This window comes from Lissotriton helveticus, chromosome 2_2, assembly GCF_964261635.1.
Source record: "Lissotriton helveticus chromosome 2_2, aLisHel1.1, whole genome shotgun sequence".
In the NCBI taxonomy this organism is placed as follows: Eukaryota; Metazoa; Chordata; class Amphibia; order Caudata; family Salamandridae; genus Lissotriton; species Lissotriton helveticus.
This window is the reverse complement of record NC_136060.1, coordinates 277,682,603-277,700,059: the sequence shown is the minus strand read 5'-3', so window position 1 is coordinate 277,700,059 and position 17,457 is coordinate 277,682,603.

The window sequence follows — 17,457 nt, the reverse complement described above, 5'->3', positions numbered from 1 at the left end:
GTGCCAAGATGTTAGCAACTGGAAACAGTCGCTAACATCGCTATCTCCTATTACCAACTTTTGGAGATATTCGCGCTAAGCGCGAATATCTCCAAAAACTAACACCTGCCCTGAGCAGTTCTTAGCCATGTTATTCAATGGGAGGTGGATAACATGGCTAAGAGCATTAGCTCGGTAATGCATGAATATCGCTGACTTTTCAGCGATATTCATGCATTGCGGCCGTTTTTTATCGCATTTGCGATAAACCTTGATAATAGCAAGGTTTATCTGCGATAATTTCTGACGATGCTTAGCGTTAAAAAATTCGTTGCTAAGCATCGTTAGCGATAAATATCGCTTAACGTTGGTAATATGCCCCACAGTTCCTTCTCTGTTTCTGTGTTTGTGGTTTTGCCTCTATTTTACCGCTCCTTGTGGTCATTGGGGGGCATATTACCAACGTTAAGCGATATTTATCGCTAACGATGCTTAGCAACAAATTTTTTAACGCTAAGCATCGTCAGAAATTATCGCAGATAAACCTTGCTATTATCAAGGTTTATCGCAAATGCGATAAAAAACGGCCGCAATGCATGAATATCGCTGAAAAGTCAGCGATATTCATGCATTACCGAGCTAATGCTCTTAGCCATGTTATCCACCTCCCATTGAATAACATGGCTAAGAACTGCTCAGGGCAGGTGTTAGTTTTTGGAGATATTCGCGCTTAGCGCGAATATCTCCAAAAGTTGGTAATAGGAGATAGCGATGTTAGCGACTGTTTCCAGTTGCTAACATCTTGGCACGCCCACTTTTCATGTCATTAGTGATAAATATCACTGACATGCAAAGTGGGGCCCAAGATGGTCGCTATCTCTTACTAGCTGTCGCTAACTGGTGTTAGTGACAGCTAGGTAATAGGGAGATAATTTTATCTCCGCTTTCTTGGCTTTTAAAGCCAAAAAAGCGGAGATAAACCCCCTTGATAATATGCCCCTGGGTTCCATCCACATCAGTTCCCGGTTGGTAAGAATGTTCCTCAAAGCTACATAAATAAGCCTTGGAGATTGGTAAGTTATTAAGGCTGTCTCTGCCATGATATACACCAGTATTTGACTTTAGCGTTGTGTTATCTTTTTCCTAATTTGCGACTTTAGACTCCCAAGAGCATGTGTCTGAAGGCCCTGCCTGTGACTGGCATGGATTCAGCTGACAGCCAGCTCCCTTGTCTGTTTCACTTCACCCTCTTCTCCTCGGGTCCCTGTGAGAGGCGTTGCTTCACTCTAAACTATTTTTGAAAAGTGTGTGGCAGGGCATAGACAACTGCAATGCAGTATGTGTACTGCTGACTCTTGAAACTTCAGTAGTTTTGTAATGCTTGTAAGCAAATACAATTTCGTGGGATTTTGTTGGGAGATGTTGCAGTTATGGCTTGGAATAAAACATTTTCAGTTGAAGTATGTTTGGAAAACTGTTTGTAGCTCTTTGAGTAAACGGCTCATAATCATCTGCATACGCTATTTAATGAGCTAATTTTTGATGAATGAATACAGACCTGCATAAGAACCTGACATGAACAATTAGATGCAAACATTCAGAGAGTTTTTAAACTTTGTGCTACAACAGGCATTGAAGGCGTTTTCATGGGAAAGTCAGTGTGTTACGTTTACCTGCTTGGGGTAGGTTGTTTGTAGGGAATTATTATTCACTCTTTTTATCTGAAACAAAAGCGCCTATGAGCGGATAGGGATCTCCCTCGTATAAATCCCCAAGAGCACTACCACAGTAGGTTTTAAGGAACACCACTTCATTTTATTTTATTTTAAGAGTTTTCTATAGCGCGAACATGACCCTTGGGTATCAGAGCGCTTCACATTAAATGAGGTAGTATCGACAAGCATTGTTATAGTAAACGTTGACATTGGTATGAGGTAGGCACGTATACAGCATTAGAATGATAATATCAAGTAAGATTTATACAGAAAATATATATAGAACATGACATAGGTTTAGTATACAGCTAAATATAATGTGTTCCACTAACCACAGTTCCTTCTTTGGTTTCTTATAGGTCAAAGAACAACTCCGTAGCCTATTCAAAAATGCAATTTGGAGTACGTTGTGCTCTTATTTGTACTCTTACATACTTTTGTGAGTTGGTGCCAAAATAGCTATAATGGTAACAAAAAAACAATGTAAAGGGAATATTGATAAATAATTAGAATAGACAGAAAGGACTGAGGCCTCCTTGCCCTTTTACTAATAGAGATGCTTGTTTCCGAGCCCATAGATGTCTCTGAATATGTGATGTAGCACCCTTGTGTAATTTGTAGTATTCACTTACTCATAAAAGCTTTTGTGAACCAGCCCCTGAGTGCCTCCTATCTAGGTCTGGAGTACTGCATCTATGCATCTTTATCAGTGGTGCACATGTGAGCGCGAGGCATGTGTTAGCCCGGCAGTGATGCTCTCCCCCAGTAATAGCAGCCCTCGAGGTTGGATGGAGCTAGGGGCGGAGCTGCTGTGCAGTCACCTTAACCAAACTTTGAAGTGGATCTTGGAGGACGACACAGTGCATGCAGGTGAGAGAGTCGAGAGGTGTCCAGTGAGTAACAGGAAAATAGCGGCAGCGTGGCAAGCACAAGCCGCTCTCGTCACTTCATCCTGGCACACACAAGAACATTTGATCCGACTCATGTGCAGTGCTTTGCAGAGCTAGAATTGCATATAGAGAACAAAGTGAGGTTTTACAGTTGGAATATTTCATTTGCTTGAAAAAGATGTATATGCGGTCAGTGTCTGGAATATGGTTCGTCCCTTCTCATTGATCACATGGGTCCATATTAGTGTTATAGTGTACTGTCTTTGTTTGCACTATGGCACACCTTTAAACAGATGCGCTGGGTGCAAACAGGGAGAGTAGGTCCTATTCCTATGAATGTGCTGCCCTCAGAGCAGCTGCACCCTCGTGCTGCCCTGGGGGCAGCGCATTCAGTGAAATACGGAGTGGCTATTGAAAAACTGCATCTTGTTTGATGGTGCAGGCAGCAACCTGCCTGCTTAGAGGGGTTAGAGACCCCCTGCAGATGGGCGCAGTGACCTACTACTGATCCTCCCTGCAGGGAGATGTCTGGGTGGTCCCAGAGTACTCCTTTCACCCTTCCAGAGGGCAGCCCACAGCGGGCCCACTGGCACTGTCAGTGCACCCCCTGAGGACATTTTTGCCTCTGCATCTATGTCCATAATTTACCATGAGCACAGAGTCAAAGTGATTATCTCATTTGCATGGGGTCATGACCCCATGCAAGTGAGGGAACACCGGCTGAAGATAGTGCTGGTGCTACATGTGCACCAGTTCTATTAGTATTCCAGAAGGCGCTATGCAAGTTACCGGGGGTATAAAAGCAGGGGCAAACCTCTGTTGCTTTTCCAGTGCACTATCTGTAGTACGGCCACTGGAAGACTCGTTTTGCTCCGCACTCAAATACCATCAGACCACAGCTAAATCTGCAAGCATTTTTTTAAATTGCCTGTTGTGATCTCTCTGTATTTGATGGGCATTTATGTTTGAATCTTAAAAGGGACGGCATACCTTACAAGGCTCAAAGGGACTATCAGTCTGCAACACTGTAATTTATCCTGACTGGAATACCCCTGCTACCCCCCTCCATTGCAGCACTATGACCAGGTCATTTATTAGTGGGTCTAATCCTGCCCAAACCCCACCCACTCAAACTCCTAGTAGATGCTTGAGTTGCACACTTTATAATGTGAAGGTTTCCTTGGAGCTATATCTCTGTAAGTGGGAGACCTGCACAGGTGCAGGTCTCCCACTTACAGAGCTAAAGCACCAAGGCCCCAGAAGTAGACCAACAGTCATATGAGACAAATTGATCATGGCATCTTTCAAAGACATAGCAGATTTGACATTAAACCAAGCAGAAATCAAGGCTTACTCTATAGATGAAGCCTCTTCCATTTACTCACTTATCGAGGAAGTACGAACCTTTAGTACTTCGGCTGGCACTACAGCACAAATGCTTAAACAACTTGAATACACAATGCGGAGAGAAGTTAACCAACGACTTCATGCCACTACTTTGATTGAATATCATAGAGTCAAGAGAATTCCACGAGGACTGCGAATCGCGCTAAAACCAAAGCTGTTAAAATTCAATAAATCTTTTATGACCAAGTGGTACGCGATTTTGAACAAATGTTCATTGGATTAAATTTTGATTATCATAGAGGAACTGTCAACCATTCTAAATGACCTGAAAGAGGATATTTTTAAACTTAAGAAGGAGATCTCGTCAAACATGCCAGATGAAGATTGGAGTAAGGTATTGGAGAACATTAATGTAAGATTGGATAATCACGCTAAGGAAGTACATGAGCGCAAAATAAGAAAATTTAGACGAGATACAATAGATTATAAATTAGACGAGGTCTATACTTGGGCCAAAGCCTATGCGCAGAAAAGATTTTTCAGAAAAGGAACAGGGAAAACATCATCGGAGGAAAGTGTAGCTCAAGATCAGGATTTATCCTTTCAAAGACCACCCGCACCAAATCATTGGTTTGCAGGCAAGTGGAATCTCCGCAGAAGACTCAACATCACTTTTTTAGCAGAGGGCCAATCGTCGAATCTTCCACCCGACAAACCAGTAGAACAAAAAACAAACGGATCCGGAGGGGAAAAGAAACTAAAAAAACAAAGCGAAAGTGGCCGACCGCAACGCATTGTCAAACGAGTAACTTAGTGGTGAACATTTTCAAGAGAATCTTGCCATCAGAAGAACAAAATGTGTTAAACAAAGGAGCATCATTTGTGCCTACATATGTCTCCAATGCATTTGAAACAGAGGTCGCCTTATTTACATTTCTAACAAAGTTACGCCTGAGACGGTTCTTTTCCACCATTAACAATGATGGGGAAACAAAGTCACCCGAGATCTTCACACTGCAAAGCAAAATCATGTCACCATTATCCCACCAGACCTTGGATAATTTTGAGACTCTTGTCAAAAAGGATCTAGAAAAAGTTGTGAACACTAGACCTAAGCACACTAAACTGTCCAAGAAGGAAATGAGGATTCTAAATGATTTAAGACAGGATTCCAACATCACATTTCAACCAGCGGACAAGGGGGGTGCCCTTGTGGTAATGGATACAAACTTTTATGCAAACAATGGGATTCTATCAATGGGTGTGTGTGAATAACTATTTTTATTTTTGTTTTTTCAATTATCACAAAGTGACATGTAGTGTATATGGCTGGTCTTTGTGAATGACAAAGGCAAGCACTATGTGTTTTTAAAATACCCCTCACAGACCCTCACACACTATGATGGGCCCTACTTGGACCAAGTAGGGCCATCATATAGCCCTACCACAACCCCCTTTTAACATTTCCATCTAGAGAAGCGAATACATATTTTTTTCTACTATCCAGGATATTTTTTAACGCTTTTACATAGTACACTTAGATCCCTACACCACTTATCACTCACACATTTGTCACATCACACAGTTTGTTTTCAAAAATAAAAAGTGCTCCCACGTAGTCCGTAGGTTGTAGCACGCCCCGCCCCGTAGAGGGACGGGAAGACCCCAATGATGAAGCATGACACTATTGGAATCATAGTGTGTGAGGGGTATTTTAAAAACACATAGTGCTTGCCTTTGTCATTCACAAAGACCAGCCATATACACTACATGTCACTTTGTGATAATTGAAAAAACAAAAATAAAAATAGTTATTTCACACACACCCAATCCCATTGTTTGAATATCTAGTTCAGGAGGTTGATTCTATCACTCATACCTCTACCCTCCCTCTTTTGTTTATCTGAGTACAAACTTTTATGACCATAAAGTGGACCTTCACGTTGAGGATCTTGATACATACATCAAATTAGATTGTGATCCAACCAGCCAATTTTCTAAACTTCTGGAAGCAATTGTACTTAGAGCAGAAGAAAATGGGCTCATTAATGCAAATACCAGGAAATACATGTTACCTACTACCCCACAAACACCACATATCTACGTGTTACCGAAAATTCACAAACATGCAACAGACCCACCTTTTCGCCCCATCCTGGCAGGATGTGGATCGATACACAAACCCATTGGTCGCTTTATAGATCATCATTTGCAACCACTAGTACAGGACTGGGAAACATACGTAAAGGACACCACTGATTTTTTGACTAAACTCGAAGGAGTTAGGCATATTGTTCAAGAAGATACACTTCTGTGTACAATTGATGTAGTGGCGTTATACACGTCAATCGCCCATGCAGAAGGATTAGAAGCCATGGAGTGGAGACTATTAAACTCGGATATTGAGCAATACATCTGTGTATTTTTGCTGGAAATGTTACTATTTTCTCTTTACCACAGCTACTTCTCTTGGAAAACACAATACTACCTTCAAAGAACAGGTACGTCAATGGGCTTCCCAGGAGCCCCTTCGTATGCAAACACTTTCAAGGGATACTTTGAAGAACAGCATATTTTGAAGAATCAAAGATGACACGATCACATACTACTATACTTAAGATTCATTGATGATATTCTAGTAATGTGGAATGGGAGTAAGTCGGACTTCGAGGAATGTATACATGAAGTCAATTTAAAGAATCCTAGAATAAAATTCACCCACAACATACAGTTAGACCGAATCCAGTTTCCAGATATTGAAATATACAAATCTTCCTAAGGATTATCAACGACTGTATATCGGAAACCAACTGATGTTAATAATACTCTCTACTATTCAAGCGCACACCCAAGAGCTTTGAAGGATCATCTGCCGGTGTCACAGTTAATTTGTATCAAAAGAATTTCTTCGGATGGAACACAATGTGATGCACTAATCAAAGAGCAAATGGAGCAATACAGAGAGCGTGGTTATCCTGAGACAGTATTGGAAACAGCTCAACACACTGTAGCACAATTACCGCGAACAACTCTTTTGAAGAAATCACAAAAAACACCCAATACACGCATGGTTTTTGTTTTAAAACAATCAACACAGGCAGTTTTGATCAAAAAGATCATCCAACAGCGATGGGAAATCATCGCGAATGAACCAGATTTCAAAAATCTGTTTGTGGACAAACCCATTTTTGCCCACACACGATCAAAGAACTTGAGAGTAGTATAATAAAAAATAAACAAATCACACTCAACTCTAGGTACAAAGGCATGAGCAAATGTTACCAACTGCGGACAATGCAGCAATGTAATAGTTGGGAACGGATTCGCACACCCTAAGACTGGCCAAAACATCCAACTCAAACACAACTCTGATTGCAACACCGCAGGGGTATTTATGCAATACGATGTCCTTGTGGAGAACGACTAGAAAGGTGAAAACACGAATGGTAGAGCATAAAAGCATAATTCATAACCGGCACTTGTCCTCTAGTTTAGCTACACATTGGTTACAAGCCTCACATAACATCCCCCAAATCAGATTCACCATTCTAGAAAAAGTAGATCCGATTAGTGGTAAAGATTACCAGACACAGTTATCCCGTAGAGAAACATTTTGAATAAAATATCTTGGTACAATGAATCTGGGGGAATTAAATGATCAATATGAGATGTTATGTTTTCTGTAGAATGTGTCTGAATCATGTATTTCTAAAAAATTCTTATGTCATTGATACGTATAGATCCTCTTTGGTTCTTTTACATGAATGTTGTTAGTTTTCAAGTATAACTAAAATGACTGTAGTACTCAATGAAACACGAACCTTGATATGCTGTTTCACATATGCAATATTTTCCGTGATTGTACAGGATTTGCACACATGGACAGTCAAGCTTGTATTTCCTCTATATTTTCTCCTTTTTTCTCACTGTTCATCATTCTTCACAAACACATTTAGGATTCATTTTAGCAGCTAAGTATTCTTTTTCACTTGCGCGGTTCGTAATCGTGGTTAACTCCATACGATTAGGATGTAGGGAGCAAGCGTATTGGGTTGGACCAATAAAGTTTATTGAAACCGCGGTGCATAAGAACGTGGTTGAGGAATTGACCGGATGTTCACACCCGAAGTAGTAACCAGGCGGAAGTCGGTGCACACCGGACGCAAACACAGGGAGCTTACCAGGTATGCGGCGTTACGGGTTCACAATAGGCGCTTTTTTGTATCGCGCTGTAGGAGATATAACTCACGTTGGCTTTTTATTTTCTCAGTTTTTACTGACGCATTCAACGAACAGGATTGTAGCGGGCAAGAAAACACGTATAACACGTCTTGTTTATTGGAAGAGTTGTTCGTCCGATTCAACAGTGGGTTGACGTCTTTAACACATACGGAGTGGGTAAGACCCAGTAATTTTTCGTTTTTGATTCATGTAACGGGAGATTTAACTGGCATTGTAGCAGGAACAATGAAACGCATTACACATTCATATCCCTTTCATTTTTAGTTTATCGCATGAGTTTACAGTCCGAGTTAACTGTGCTGTCTGCATTAACATACACGGAGTGGAGCCTGAGAGTTCATTATTCACTGACGTAGTAAGTACATTTTAGATGTACAGCTGTTTTTTTCAATAATACGGCACGCAGCACAGATGAAGGGGTCTGCGGTCATTTGATGCTCACGTCTAGCCACGATTATTTTTAATAATCACCGGGATGCACCGCGGTTGGTTATTTCGCGCTTACGTTTGAAAAAAGATTCTTTCTTGACATTCACTGGGATACACTGTAAATCATCGGCATCACACGAATCACGAGATAGGTTCCCTTGTACCATTCTTTATCTTTCATTTCTTCCTTGTGTTCCCTTCATTAAATGTGTGCAAATTCTAGAGGTACAATATATGTAAACATATAAACTGTCAGCATTAAGATAGTCAGCAATGTTTTTTTCTCTACTGCTTATATTGTAGTGTCCAGCTACGGAACTAAAAGTCATGAAACTCATACGGAATATGGAATTTGTACATTAACCCCTGAAGAAGGGTTTATTCAAACCCGAAATGCATTGGGCTTTTATGTTGAGAGACTTTGATAATTCTGAAAACATGAATATAATTTGTGATTATGTTTCCAACATGCTTTGAATGTTGTTGAGCAAAAAAATTTTGTTTAAACATTTTTGTTTATAATTTTGCTAAAAACAAGCGTGAGTGTCATTAAGGTCAGTTTCTTATTTAAATGATTACTTTGTAAAATTAAACATTCGATAAAAAATTTGAAAGTAAAAAGAATTTAATATTGTGGTATGGCTAATGAAACCCTAGGGACATTGGGTTGAGCACCTTGCAGACTTGGATGTCTCCAGGCCTCGACAGCTATGGTTTCCTTGGAGCAAGCACTTCGATGAGCATGACAGTAGGTATGACCATGGTCTAAATTTCGCCCCAGTTCAGCAGGTGTATTTCTTTAGGGGGAAGAATAGTGCCGAGGTGTGGGTCTTTAGTTGTGAGATATTTAGCCAGTTTTGGCTTTTAGGCCCACATTGCGTTGGATTCTGCTACCCATCCTTTACTTTACTTTCCACCACCTTAGACAAAAAAGCTGGCTTTACATTAAAGTCTGTAGTCAAGTAGCATCTCCCACACATTGTTGATATGAAACAGCAATTGCGAACAGAATATTCTGTTAGCTCTGGGCCCAGCCCTGGGACCGTTTTTCTTCCAGGGGGGAAGGAGACATAACTGCAAATGAGAAGAGGCAGCCCAGCACCCCGTGCGAACTGGGATCTGCTGCGCACTTAAAACATTACAATATTGTGGGGCGAATACTCAAAACACTCACCATATATGCTGGCTTTCTGGCCGCAGGCTCTGAATGTGGTGTCCTTTGTCCTGGCACTCACCGACATCGGTGCTGAATTGGAGGAAAGGGAAGGACTTCCTCCATTTTACAACGTGAAACCAACCAATCCCGGAGCCGCAGGGCAGCTCCAGGATTGGTTAGAGCAGGCCAACCCAGTGATCATTTTAATTCTGGGGGTCTGCGGCTGCAATCCCTCGGCTGTTTCTCAGCCTTAGTATTGCAGGCTCTGAAGTGCGCAGGTCAGATTGTTGGGCTCTAGAAAGCTGACCCAACAATCTGAGCTCGTCATGATGCACAGTTGTGCTGTGCTCATGACGAGCTGAGCTCGTCATGACCGCCGTGGCGCTCACACGCAGGGATAATTCCCCTGCTGTGCTTAACGTTCCACGAAAACAGGTGTGGTCATGATGAGCTCAGCTCGTCATGAGCACAGCGCCACTGTGCTGCATGACGAGCCGAGCTCGTCATGAGCACCGAGGAGCTGCGCGCGTCCCCCCTGCCCCCAGCACAGCGGGGGAATTACCCCCGCGACGAAGGGGTTAATAGGGCAATTACACTAATCAGCCCCGCCCAATGCCCTTGCGCTGTAACAGCGCTTGCCTGGGACACATTAATAAAATGGTAATAAATACCATTGCCTGCTGCACTCATAGCAGGTGGCGCGACACACCTCTATCATAATGGATGAGCCCTAGTGGCTTAGCCATTGCTAGGGTTTTTACCCATCTATGTTCTTTCCTTCGTATTCTGTTACTTGTAGTTTTACCTTTCCAATTATAAATGAAGGATTACAAGTACCAGAATGCATCATAAAACAGGGTTGGGTAAAATAGCTAGAGACCTCTTCTACCCTGCATTGATTTCAAGCCGTGATACCTGAAGCTCATTGCCTGAATATTGTCTGACATCAATATCGTGTCCAGAGTCATCAGGAAAAGTAATACCATAAAACAGAGTTCATAATTGAAAATTTACAACCAATAGGGTGCTAATATTGCAAATGATATTTAGGTCGTAATATTTATGTCAGGCAATATTTCTTTATATGATATTCCAATAACCCTTGCTCCCCCACTTCGAGGTCTGCATTTCCATCCCACCCTGTGCACCTCTCTCCTGTCACCTGCCACTTCTCTGTGCACCCACTGCCACATAATGCTCCTCTCTGCGTCCCTATTACAAACTTCCTTCTCCCTGCCCCCCCCATCCTTTCCTACAAGCAGAGAGCCCTGCAATTTCCAAGTGCACCAGTAAGCTTCCTCCTGCAACTAAAACATAGTGCGCTTTTCTAAAGGTACTTTAGTCTTATACATACCAACCCACCCGATTCAAGCGGGAGACTATCGATTTCAAGGCTGTTCTCCTGCCTCCCGATTCCTGTACACAGAAAATCCATTCAAATTTTTGTAAAGCTCCCAAAAATAAAATGATGCCTGTCACACACGCTTCAATCTCCCCCTCCGAGAATCATCTCTGATAGCAAAGGTTAACGCTTTGTCCATAATTTTTGGAGGGGGAGATTGGAGCATGTGACAGGCCTCCATATTTTAGTTTTGGCAATTCTACATGGCGCAAACAAGTTGTGAACTCTTTTTATTTGTGCGATGTTAGTAAACTGCCATAAATGAAAAATTCTATTGTTCTGTCACCATACATACAAATAGACCCGATTTAGGCAGATTGCTTCTGCTCCAAAGTCAGAGGGGAAATACATTCTCTGGGCTATTATTTTTCAAATCCCCAACTTGTCTGCTTTAAAATGTTGGCATGTAGGCACTTCTTCACTTTTAGCACTATATACCAACCCCCTGCTCCCTTCTGTAACAAAAACACCATACATCTACATCTTGAATCACTCCCTTATGATCTCTCACCATCCTATGGCTTGCTCCTGCACATGAGACTCTGTTCTGCCTCTAAAATACCCTGTCATTTCCTTTTAACCCTAAGCACACTGCATTTCTACCCACATTGACCCCCAATGAGCCATTTTGAATTAGTGGTGGCTGGGATGGATGTGGGGGAAGTAATGCATTGGTGGGGGAATGAGAGATGTGCATAGGGGCTACTTATTTTCTTCTTGCCATGTGTGCTGGGAAAGGACTTGCACCACTCATATTTCTGGTTGTATTTTTTTTGTGGGGTGTTCCATTAGTGCATTACCTCCTCGTCCTTCCTTGCAACAGTAATTAACACATGAGATTTAGACTCCCAAGGAAACTCCAAGCAAAAGAAAGTCAGCCTACTAGTCTCCCATCCCTCCATCATGGTCTCCACTTCTATCCACCAATGGGATAAAAAGAGGCACCAAACATCTCAAAGACCTGTTTTTTGGTTTCTGCACTACTCCAAGTGCGGTTTCCTATTTTCAGGTAAGTGGGTTTCGAGGTTCTGCTTTAGCAGACTATAGTATCCCTGGGGTCGAGGCAGGCCCGGTTCTAGATGGTGGGCCGGGTGGGCCAGGCCAACCAAACATGAGCCTTGAGTGTCGGATTGGCAAGGCGGGCATTCGGCCGGTACCTGAGGCCCAGTGCCCGAGACCTGATGTGAGCCGGTTTTCCCCCCACCAGTGTTCGGCTGGCTCTCCTGATCAGACTTGAAGAGGCTGCTGCAGCCTCTGCGCAGCCCAGCACTTATTATTGCGGCCCATTGTCACATATAGAATGACAATGGGCCAAACCCAGCAGTCACAGCATGTGGTAGGAGCTCCGGCCCTGGCCTTAGGGCACAGGTCTTCAAACGGTGGTGCACGCATCCCTAAGAGTCCGTGACTGCATTCCCAGGGGGGCACAACTGCATCTGCAAGGAAGGAAATGTAAATGAAGATAGCCTGGAAGTGTTAACGTTTATCTGGTGAGTTCACAGACTGTCTTCTTTTATATGCAGAAGTTAAACAGAATAAAAAGTTTGCACCTGTAATCCTGAGTGTTTCCTGGGGCACTGTCAGTGAGTAGGGAGACGGGATTCAAGGGTAAACACAATATGCTAATAACTATGTAATTATTTCATCTTCGTGTAATTGCATATATTCAAAACGTGCACACACAGAAAATGAAAAAATAAAGCAAATCTCTGGCATTAGATAAAGCATATATTAGCACCTCGGCTGCTTTTATGTGTGTTGCTTAACCAGTTGCATAGGGTCCAGTGTCATGAGAGGCCTATTAAAGCCTGGGTCACTGGAATTATGCGGCAGGGGCGGACCAAATCATGTGGCAGGGTTGACTAAATGATGTGGCAAGAAGAGGAAAATGATGTGGGGTTATACAGAACATTTTGTCATGCATCTACTGTGTTACTTTGTCATTTTTACATTTGGTAAAAACTATCTGGGCATTGGTTTCACCTCATTAATGCTGGTTTAATACCCAAATATAGCAAAAAGCAAAAGAAAGGTGACCAGTCAAGCTTTTGCAAAGGGCACAGAGACATGAGAGCACCTTTACTGCAAAAAGGTGGGGGCAGCACGTTGGAGCTCATTATTTCTAAAAGGGAGTAGTTGTGTCCTAATGGCAAGAGCTTCCTACTTTGGAACCTAGTTCAGGTCCTCCTGCTAGCTCAACTCAAATCACTTAATAGTCCAGTGCCTAAAATAAAAAATATATATATAATAAATTAATATGAACTTGTGTTTGTGTAATGTAAATGGTGCTTATTTAAAGTTTTCCAATGCCGTTGGGCCGGGTCCTCGCTACGTAAAACCAAAAAAGGGATGGATAAGCTGTTTCAAGATTGGAGTGGTAGCCATGGTCGGTAAGTTGTGAAAGAGGCAGAGGAGGTAGAGGGTTACTTAGGGCCTCAGCTATCATTAGTGCAGAAAGTGCAATTCCATTGGGGCCCACAAGTGCGAGGGGCTCACAAGAACCAAATTATGGAGAGAATTTGTTTTTTGTCAATTTCTGTTATCGTTTGATGATTTTCCCTATCATATGTTTCACATTTACTGTGGATTATGAGCTACAAAAAAGTTATGTTATGTTATGTTAGCATGCATTTATTGAGCGCACGTACACCCGTGGGTTTCATGGCGCTGAGTGAAGAAGGCAGATGAAACAGAAGCGCTTAGCCAGCCACTTGCACGAATAGCCAGGTTTTCAAGGATGTTCTGAAGCTGATAAGATCTTTACAGCTTCGGAGTGCCAGAGGCAGAGAGTTCCAAAATTTGGGGGCAAGATGAGAGAAGCTGCAACCACCCAGCCGTTTACGTCTAAAGGACGAGGTGGTGAGCAGAAGGTGGTGGGCAGAGCGAAGACAGCGGCTGGGGTTGTATTTAGTGAGCCGACTGCTGATTAATTTAGGGCAGTTTCCATGCACGGCTTTAAAGGCCATGCAGCCAGTTTTGAAAGACACCCTATGGGTCAGCGGGAGCCAGTGGAGTTGAGCAAGGCAAGGGCTGGTCGAGGACCACTTAGGGAGTTTAAATATCAGTCTGGCTGCTTGATTTTGGACTATTTGAAGCCTTTTTAGTAGACCAGCAGGAAGACCAAGGTAGATGGAGTTAGAAAAGTCCAGCCGTGAGAGTATCAGTGCTATTACCACCTGGATCAGGGCAGAGTGAGTAAGCAGATGAGCGATCTTCCTAATTTTTCATAGCTGGTAGACACAGGAAGAGATCACAGCGCCCACCTGCCCGCGAAGCGAGAGGTCGGCCTCAATGATAATCCCCAAGCTTTTCACAGAGGAGGAGGGGACTGAGGGAGCCCGCGTTCAGGTGGCCAAAATTGCGGGCCCCAGCTGAATAAACTATTTCCAGGCAGGACCAACTCGGTCTTGCCTGGGTTAAGTTTCAAATGATTGATGTCCATTCAACGCTGGATGTGGAGTAAGGTGGCCTGAAACTCACTGACAGCATTGGGGGAGCTAAGGGAAAAGATGATCTGAAGATCATCAGCATAGTAGAATAATGTGATATTTCTAGTTTTGAGAGAGTGAATGAGAGGTCTGAGGTAGATATTGAAAAGCAACGGGGACAAAGAGGAGACCTGCGGGACCCCACAGGTAGAAGGAAGTTTGGCAGCAGTGAATTCTCCAAGCCTGACTGCCTGGGTGCGGCCTGTGAGGAAAGATTTGATCCATTCTAAAGCAGCTCCTCGCAAGCCGGCCTGCTCGACACGATTGAGAAGGATGGTGTGGTCAACCGTGTCGAACACGGCCGACAAGTCCAGGAGCACCAGCGCTTGATGTTCACCTCTGTCTGCATTAGCTCTCATGGTATCCATGACCGCTAAGATCACAGCCTCCATGGAGTGTGCCGGGCGAAAGCCCGCTTGATTTGGGCCTAAGAACTCTGACCGTTCAATAAAGTTGGACACACAGCTGGTCACGTGACCTTCCAAAACTTTAGCAAGGAAGGGTAAAAGGGAGATAGGACGGTAGTTAATAGGGTTACTGGGGTCCGCCTCAGGCTTCTTAAGGAGGGGGACAACTGTGGCGTTTTTGAAAGTGCTTGGGACCATACCTTGGGACAGAGACTCATTAAGAAAAGAAAGCACACTCTGGGGCAAGGTGGTAAATAAATCTTTGGCGACAGACGGGGGGCAGCAGTGGTCGGGGAGCCTGATTTGACACGGGTCAAGAGTGCTACTAAGGTTTTGAGACAGATCGGTTGGAGCGTGTCTAGGGTGAATTGGTTCCTGGCAATGTCTTGTGGAGGTTCCCAATTAGAGGTGTTAGGAAGAGTGGCTTTAATGGCAGAGATTTTATTGCAAAAAAAGCGATTTAAAGAGTTACAAAGTTCTTGAGTGGGAGTCTGAGTCAACGAGGTTCTGGTGTCGTTGCACAAATCGTTGACAATTTTAAAAATTATTTTAGAGTTGTTGGGGACATTGAGTAATTTGGAGGAAAAGTAAGCTGCTTTAGTTGAAAGGATAAACAAGAACAATTCCCAACAGGTATCAATAAAAGGCAGTTTAAACAATGTATGCAAATCGCATTACATAAACAAGCAACAAGGAGTCTCGAGAAGATTTAAAAGGTTATTATTCACCAATTAGAAAGAGGGTCTTACACATGGCAATACAGTTAAACAGCACTGTACAGAGCAAATCATGTGACAACCCGAGGGCACTTGGTGAGTAGTGATATATACAATTGGTGGTGGTGAGAGAGCAAGTGCTAAGGTAAACAGCATGATCGACGCATAGTGACAAAGTATAATACAGTGATGGCTCCACAGGATCAAGTTGTAGTCACTTAAAACATGATTGAATAAATTTTATAGGAGCACAAAACGAAAAATGCGCCATATAATTATGCTGTGAAGTCAACGGCGTTACGATCCCCATGAGTCGGGATCGTCATCAGGACAGGGTTGTCGATGAGGGCAGTGCTGTGGGGAGAAAGGGCGAGTAAGCAAAGGACATGGGAGAGAACCGCAGGGAAACGAAGCAGCTCAATGGGAGACAGGTGGGACGGGTGTGATGTGAGTGAGGCGGGGGGGGGGCCAGGTGAAGGAATGACTAAGGTGAGGGGTAATACAGTGACTATGGAGGAAGCAAGCGCGAATAGATGGCAGGAGATAGGTGACGCTGAATGAGATGTCAGCAATAGGAGACAGTGCGCGACTAACCTAATATAAGCGCGAGTGAAGGTATCGGCAATCTAAGGCAGTGCGCGAAGGGGCGATTAACACGTGAATTAGGGTGCTGGTGAATGGAAGGGTCAAGCGGGTTAGAGGGGTGAAGGATGGGTGAGTGAGGCGAGCGCGAATATGGTGGAACGCGGGGGTGAACGGAAGAAACAGAACCTACTTAATCACCCAGGCAAGGATGCGTGGGTGGATGGAGTCCGGATGGTTAATCAGGAATCAGCAGCTGGGGGGGGGGGGAAGGGGGAGAAAGGAGGAGACAATAAGTGAGGGATCCGCCAAGTGAGGCTGGTGTGGACCTGTCTATGAAAGGATAAAGTACCTGATCGTGAGACAGTGGCAATAAATCCGATCAGCAAAAGCGCGCCTGTGGAGAAGGGAAAGAACGGGGTGAGAAGCTTGCGTTGGCGGGAAAGAAATTGCAGCAAGCCGAGCCATAAGAAGATCGCACAGAGCGTACAAGCCTACCTGAATGAAGCAGGGCAACGGAGGGCGATTAGGGCTCTCAGGACTGGAGTGACTCGCAGTTAATTCAGGAGCTACGTGGAATCGAGCGTCCAGAGGCTGAGTAATGAACGAAGGGCGAGAGAGGGGCGGGGTTGGAGGAGGGCGTGACCGGGAAAGGAGGCGGAGCTAGGAGCGTGTCGTGGTGTTGCCGTAGCAACAGGGGTAAACAGGAAATGTTTAGGTCAGAGGAAATGAATCAGGAAAGAACGCAGAGAGCGAACAATGTTTCGGAAAAACAATCTCAAAATGATTTAGAAACATTGGGATGAAGGAATGTTATACAATTAAATCGAAGAGGTATACATATCTTGGGACACTGGTACCGAAGCAAGTATAAGAATTTACATCTTTTTACATACTTGGTGGACAGGTTGAGACAATGAATCTGCAGAACGTGTGGGCCAGAGTCAGGAGGTATGCATGGGCGACTACAGTACGAAGACACAGTGAGGGTGTTTAGACAAAGTACAAGTTCGAACGGGCACCTAGTTAGTTTTGGTTACATAAAGGTTATGCCCAAAAGGGCATATGGTCTGAAACCAGTGGGTTAATTTACATCAATGATAT